The 6,409-nt window shown below is 60.5% G+C and overlaps 1 long non-coding RNA gene across 5 annotated transcripts in view; it reads left to right on the forward strand.

Moving 5' to 3' along the window:
• LOC103675242 overlaps nt 1-5,881 on the forward strand; it is a 6,712-nt gene extending 831 nt beyond the window's left edge. For 2 of the 5 annotated variants that reach the window (XR_571792.2, XR_571794.2), the window contains exons 2-3: nt 3,916-4,628; nt 5,359-5,881. This is a non-coding gene — a long non-coding RNA (uncharacterized LOC103675242). Of the gene's footprint in view, nt 1-2,772; nt 4,629-5,358 lie in introns of those variants that run through there. The other 3 variants (XR_571795.2, XR_571796.2, XR_571793.2) reach the window with 2 other exon arrangements.
• The last annotated feature ends 528 nt before the right edge of the window (nt 5,882-6,409 follow it).

Consider the following 6,409-nt stretch of genomic DNA (forward strand, 5'->3'; position numbering starts at 1 on the left):
GGGGGGGGGGGGGCCCTCCATCACAAAGGCCAGCGTCCTGCCTCTGGCACTGGGGGTGGGTAGTAGGGAGGCAGGTTGGGAGGAGGCTGGAGCGAGGAGGGCTGTAGCCTGACTGCCAGGCCGCCTTCACCCTTCCCAGGACTATGCTGAATTCCTGCAGCCCCGGAGAGCTCACAGGGTGTGCTCCCATCCTCCCGACTGTGGCCGGCTGATGTCTGGCCCATGAACCTGGCCCATGACGTCCTTGGTCAAGGCCTTCGGGGGCACCTTGGCAAACCCAATCTGGAGGCTCAGATTACACATTTAGAGAGCAAGTCTTCACTTTTCTCAGGGTCGTCCGTCAGCAAGATGAGGCACGGAGTGGGCGGGAGGGAGCCCAGCGCTGCGGACGTCTGGGTCTGAGTTCTGCCCACGGTCACTGGCGGGTGGCTCTTCCACTCTGTGGGCCCCTGTCTGAGCTGGTCAAATGGGAGCAATGAGGGAGTCAGGAGACTAGGCAAGCACCCTGGGACTAAGAGTCCCACCTCACGTGGGACCCTTTGCTGCTGTCTGTGAGTCCCAGAGCCACGTTCCTGGGGGGACCCGGGCTTCCCGGGTGCCCCAACCTCTGAGCCAGGCCCCCAGAGCCTCAGCCCGTCTGCACAGCTCCCCGCTCCATCCCCAGGGCCTTGGGGCGTCGGGCCCATGACAGGCCCCCACAAGTCATTGGTGAACAAATGAATGGAAGACACGGTGAAGGAATGAAGGAACCCTCCCTCATGAGTCCGGAAGAAGAGCGTGTATGCTGGGTGGGACCCCAGCTCACAGAGTTCCCCATGGGGGCCAGACGCCTGGGCTGCTGAGTGGGACAAGGAGGTCTGGAGGTCAGGGCCACCGGCAGGAGCGGGGGATGTGCATCTGTGCACGCAGAGTGGCCGGGGCAGCGGTGGCCCTCCAGATACCCAGACACAAGAATGGGCCCAGCTAAGCCGCATGCAGGCCTCAGCTACCCCTGTCTGTCCCTTCCCCTCCACTTTCTCCGGGGGGACCCCACCCAGGGTGTCCGAGCTCTGTCTCTGCCCGTCTGTGCACACGCACATGCACACTTGCTCAAAAGAGAGGGTGGAGTTTGGGACCAATAGCGCAGGCAGTAGCCAGCTCCAGGGGTGGAAGGTGAGTCAGAGCCCTGACGTTATTCACGAACCCAGGCAAAGTCCAGGTGAATGCATGACCAAGGAAACTCCTGCCGGAACACAGGGGACTTGGTAGGGACAGAAGCCTGGCAGATGCAGATGAGGAATCTGGGTGAAGAGTGAAGCAGAGACACTGCTCAGGACCGCTGGGCACAGTTATGCGGGCTGTGCACTGCCCAAGTCTAGAGAGTGTTAACAGCAGTAGGTACAGCTCGCGCTGTCCCTTCCAGAGCAAACCGACCTGGCTCTCTGGCCCTTGGCGGTCACCATAGAGGTCCCACCCAGAGGCCTGGACCAATGAGCCCTGGGTCTAGGAGCCTGGTACCTACTGCTTCTGTGTGAGAGGTCAGAAGCAAGGTTCCCCAGCTCAGCCGGAGCCGCCCCACCTGCCTCTGCTTGGATGTCTGCCAGCCCCAAGGCCAACATCCACCTGCGTCACCGGCCGACACCAGTCACTGAGCTCGTGAGCTCGCACCGGAGCTGGGGCCCCACCCTGCCTCCTGCCCCTTCCCTGCAGCTGTCCGCGCTGTCCCCAGCTGGGGTCGCCAGATCTAGCACATGAAAATACAGGACACCGGACGCCGTAAGACTTGAATTTCAGATAAATTTTTTAGCGTAAGTTGTCCCGTGTGATAGTTGGGACGTATCTATACTAAAAAATGTGAATTGTTGTCTATCTGAAAGTCAAATCTAACCGGGCGTCCTGTGTTGCATCTGGTGACCCCTTCCCCAGCCTAGAGCCAAACGCCCTGTGCCCACCCCCACCCCCGGGTTCTCTGCGAACTTGTCCCCGCCGTCCCACCCCAGCCACCCTGGCCTCTGCCAAACGCCAGGCAGCACTGCCCTCTAGTGGACAGACCGCCGCAGGGTGGGAGGAGCCCAGGCGGCCGGGGAGCGATGGGGGGAGGAGCTCCGGGATCGCTTGACCATGCCCCGCAGGGAGTTGCGCGAGGTGCTCGCCTCCGCCTGCCCCCGCCCTGGAAATCCTCCTCAGCTCCCGCACCCCGGAGGGGACTCCAGGTGCTTTGCTGGGGGTCACGGCCTGCCATCTAAACAACAAGAGCTCTCAGCGCACCTGCCACAGGCAGGCGGTGGCAGGGGCCGGTGTCCTGGCCGGGCTGCAGGTGGTGGCACTATGGGTGGGTCTCATGCATCCTTGGCTTCAGAGGTAGGACTTCAGGGATTCCTCAGCTGCGCCTGAAGCCCAGCGCTCATGAGAGCACATGCCCTCCTCCCGTTCTCGCACCGCAGAAGGTGGGGTCGCCGTGAGCGGGCAGAAGACCGGGCTGGCCCCGGGGAACCTGGCGTGGCCAGCCAGCCAACGCATCTAGAGGCCGGGCAAAACCTCGGCGCCCGGCCGGAGGGGACTCGAGCCTGCACGCGCAGCCCTGTTCACGGCAGCGTCAGCTGCTGCAGCCCGGAGGGGGAGGCCGAGAGAGGTCCGCCCCGCACAGAGGGGCCCTCCCGCAGGGTCCACTCCCAGGAAGCCCCAGAGGAGCCGGAGGCAGGGAGCAGGGGGGGAAGGGAGGGGTCCGTATTCAGTAGTCTGGGAAGGTGGAGCGTCCTGGGGACAGACGGAGGGGACGGTGCACAGCAGCGTGAGTGTGTCTGACGCCCCTGAGCTGTGCGCTCAAAAACAGCTAAGATGGCAAGTTCTAGGCCGTGTGTATCTTGCCACTATACAAGTAATAATTAAAAAGGCAGAGGGTTTTACGCCCCAGTAGCAGGCGGCACTTCCTCTCTGCCCCCACCCCACCCCAGGCTGTTTGGCTTGGGACGTGGTTTTGGAAGTCCTCAGGTGTTGTCATGGGACGCGGGGACAGGGAATTTAAGTGAAACAGGCGGAGGGATACCCTGTCCTTTTCAAGAGGTGCGAGCACCAAGCGTGTGCCCTGAGCAGGCTGTAACGTCGACCCTTGTCCTCATCTGATACTGACTCACATGTTCATTTCACATCAGCACGAGCCCTGATTTTATCTTTCTTGAATGTTAACATTGAACAGAGGACAGCCCCACACAGCGGCCAAGCGTTGCTGCTCCCCACGAGGCAGCCAGGAGCAGCCCTGGGGATGGGAGCTGGTTGGGAAGCAAGAGGACAGGGCCCAGGGTGGGTGTGGGGTGGAGCTCTGGGGAAAGGAGACAGAGACAGACAGAGACAGAGAGACAGACAAGACAAGGGGTCCTGGCCAGGTCTCTTTGCTGATCCCACTCCTGACTGATGCCTCCCCTCCTCGGTTCCCTTAGATCTTGTCTAGGACTCAGCTCTGGAGTGCCCTCCTCCAGGAGGCCTTCCTGGGCTTCCCAGCTCAGTTGAGCCTCTTTTCTGCACGCTTGTCCCCCTGCCTTAGCCCCCAGGCAGGTAATCTGTGGTTGTGTGTGTCTCGGTACGTGCAGGGCGAGGTGGGATTTGTACTTGCACCCGGGCATTTGCCAACGGCTTCTTGGTGACTAAGCACACTGAGTTCCACGAGCAACGAGGAATCGCTGAAATTCTGCTAGGGCTTTGGAGCAAGGGGTGAGGCGGGAGCAGCTCATCCTAGCTTATCCTGTGCTCAGTGCACCTGCAGCCAGTGGGGCGACGGGCACTGGGACTCAGGGGCCTGGAGCCCTCCGTCCTGAGGGGCATGGACAGCCAGGTGGCAGCAGCCGTGTATTCCCCATGTCCTGGGAGCCCTGGCAGGGCTGGGAGGAGCCGGGCTGGCCACCTCTCTGATGGACGCTCCCCTCCTGCCCTCCTCCCCAGCCACCTCCTCCATGGACATCCCCTCACCCCTGCTTCCTCTCCTAGAGGATGGGACCTGGACCTCTAGGCTTCCCTCTGCAGTCTGGGCTCTGCACACCACCAGGTCACCTTGCTAGCTGCCCGGAGCCGCCCCTGCCTTTGGGGCCTTCCTTGCCCCGAAGACCCCAGCCCTCGGTGAGGCCCAGAATACTGTCCCTGCCAGGATGGGACCCTCCCCAGGACTCTGCTTTTGCACTGCTCCGTGGCACAGCTAAACCAACGTGAGTCTGTCTTTGCTCCATTGTGAGGTTTGGGTTTTTAGGCCAGAGGTTTTGCTTACTTTCCATTCCCAGGTCCTGAGTGATGGTGGAGTTCTCAGTAAATATTGAATGAACGAATAAATAATCAACATCCGACTTCGGATCCTTCCCAGGGGCTGAGGCTTCCCCGAGCTGGGGCATCGGTCCGCTGAACACTTACCTGGTGCACGAGCCCGCACCGGCCACCCCTCCTCACTCACTAACACCCTGGCGCTCGGCTCCTCCAGTGCCTGGCGAGGCCCCCCAACCCCCGAGAGCGCTGCCGGCACTGCAGGTACAGCCGGCTGGGAGGGGGTGGGTCCTCTGAGCTCCTCGGAGCTGCTCTCACACCTCTGATCCCTCCTTTCCTCGAGGTGCTTCCCCTGGACTGTCCTGCGTCCACCAAGTCCTGAGGACGAGGGGGCTACGTCTGAGGTTGGTTTTCTGTGTTCTCTCGCTCGTGGTGGGTCACTGCACACAGGCTTGTGCACCTTTGATTTTGAATTCACGTTCTCTTGACCTTAATCTGTGGAAAGCCTGTTGATCGAAATCAGGGGTGCTGGGAGACATTGTGGCCACGCGGTGGGGAGCCGGGGAGCCCCACAGAGCTGGGCTCCCTGCCCTTGGGGGCCGGGGCCTACTGTCTGCCTGCCAGGCACCTCCAACAGATGTCAGTTTGCTCCCTCATCGGTGGAGAAGGTCTTGGGAGTCCTCTGGGCTCCAGACCCCCGAGTTCAGTTGTTTGGCAGTGGGAGGGGCTCGTGGGTGTCTAGTGCACTGGCCACCTGGAGTGGGCTGGACGGTGTCCACATCCTTACCCTGATGCCTGGGAAGGGGACCTTATTTGGAAAAACGGTCTTTGCAGATGTGTTGAACTAAGGCTCTTGAAATGAGTAGGTCATCCTGGATTTTTTGGGTGGGCCCTAAGTCCAATGACCAGTGTCCCTCTAGGAGATGCAAAAGAAGAGACAGACAGACACAGGGAGAGGCCACAGCCCAGGAGGGCCTAGAGATAGCAGGAGCCCCAAGAAGCAGGAAGCACCCTCCCGAGAACCTCCCAGGGAACACAGCCCTGCCCACACCTGGATTTTGGACTTCCGGCCTCAAAACATTGAGAATGCAGTTCCTGCTGTTTTAAGTAACCCTTCCTGGTCATTTGTTACAGAGGCCCCAGAAAACGCACTCGGGGCGCTCTCTGTGCTGGTTCCAGAATCCGGAGCATGAGGCAAACCGGACGCTCACCGTTCATGGGCCTAAGAGGGAAGCCGACTGTGTGTGGGTGCGGGCACGGGGGCCCCGCCAGCAGCTGGCTCTACGACGGGTGCGGGGGGAGGGGCTGCAATCCAGGCTGGCTACCTGTAAGAGGTGAGGTCTCACTCATGGCCTGACAGAAAAATAGGGCAAGAAGTGGGAGAAGAGAACTTTAAGCCAGAAAAGAGAGACTGGGAGGCTCTCAAACATGGAAAGTCCTGTGTGTGTCTGGCATGGGGCAGGCAGCAGGGGCGCGGGGGCGAGGGCGTGGCAGCTGGCAGAGCTGACCCTGGGAGGCCTCCAGCTCCTGTCAGGGACTGTGCATGGATCTGATTCTGCAGGTGCTCAGGAGTTCTCTCTAAAATGCCCTTTCAGGGGTGACTGGGTAGCTCAGTCAGTTAAGCATCTGTCTCAAGATTTTATTTGCCAGAGAGAGAGCCCGGGGGTGTGGGGGGGAGCACAAGCAGGGGGAGCAGCAGGCAGAGGGGGAAGGAGAGCCAGGCTCCGGGGAGCCCAATGCAGGGCTCAAGCCCAGGCCCCCGGGATCATGACCCGAGCCGAAGGCCTACGCTCCACGGACTGAGTCACCCAGGCGCCCCAAGCATGCAACTCTTGATTTTCAGCTCAGGTCATGATCTCAGGTCATGAGATCGAGCCCCGTGACAGGGTCAGCGCTCAGTGCAAAGTCTGCTTCTCTCTCTGCCCTCCTGCCCCTCTCCCCTCCCTCTCTAAAAATAAATAAACTAAATTAAATACAATGAAATGCCTTTTGGACTCCTTGTAACTTGTTCTCTTTTTCTCAGGATATTCTCCCCATGGAAGATGGCTTCCATGCCTCCGATTCCAAAAGTGCCCCGTATTCCAGATCCATGGCTGCGTGACCCCAAGATCGAGCGGCTCATGATCCCGAGTGGTTCTCCGGTCTGGAATTCACGAGCAGCTTGGGGATGCGGTTTTGACTCAGG

The sequence above is a fragment of the Ursus maritimus genome, unplaced genomic scaffold, assembly GCF_017311325.1.
Source record: "Ursus maritimus isolate PB19 unplaced genomic scaffold, ASM1731132v1 scaffold_17, whole genome shotgun sequence".
In the NCBI taxonomy this organism is placed as follows: domain Eukaryota; kingdom Metazoa; phylum Chordata; class Mammalia; order Carnivora; family Ursidae; genus Ursus; species Ursus maritimus.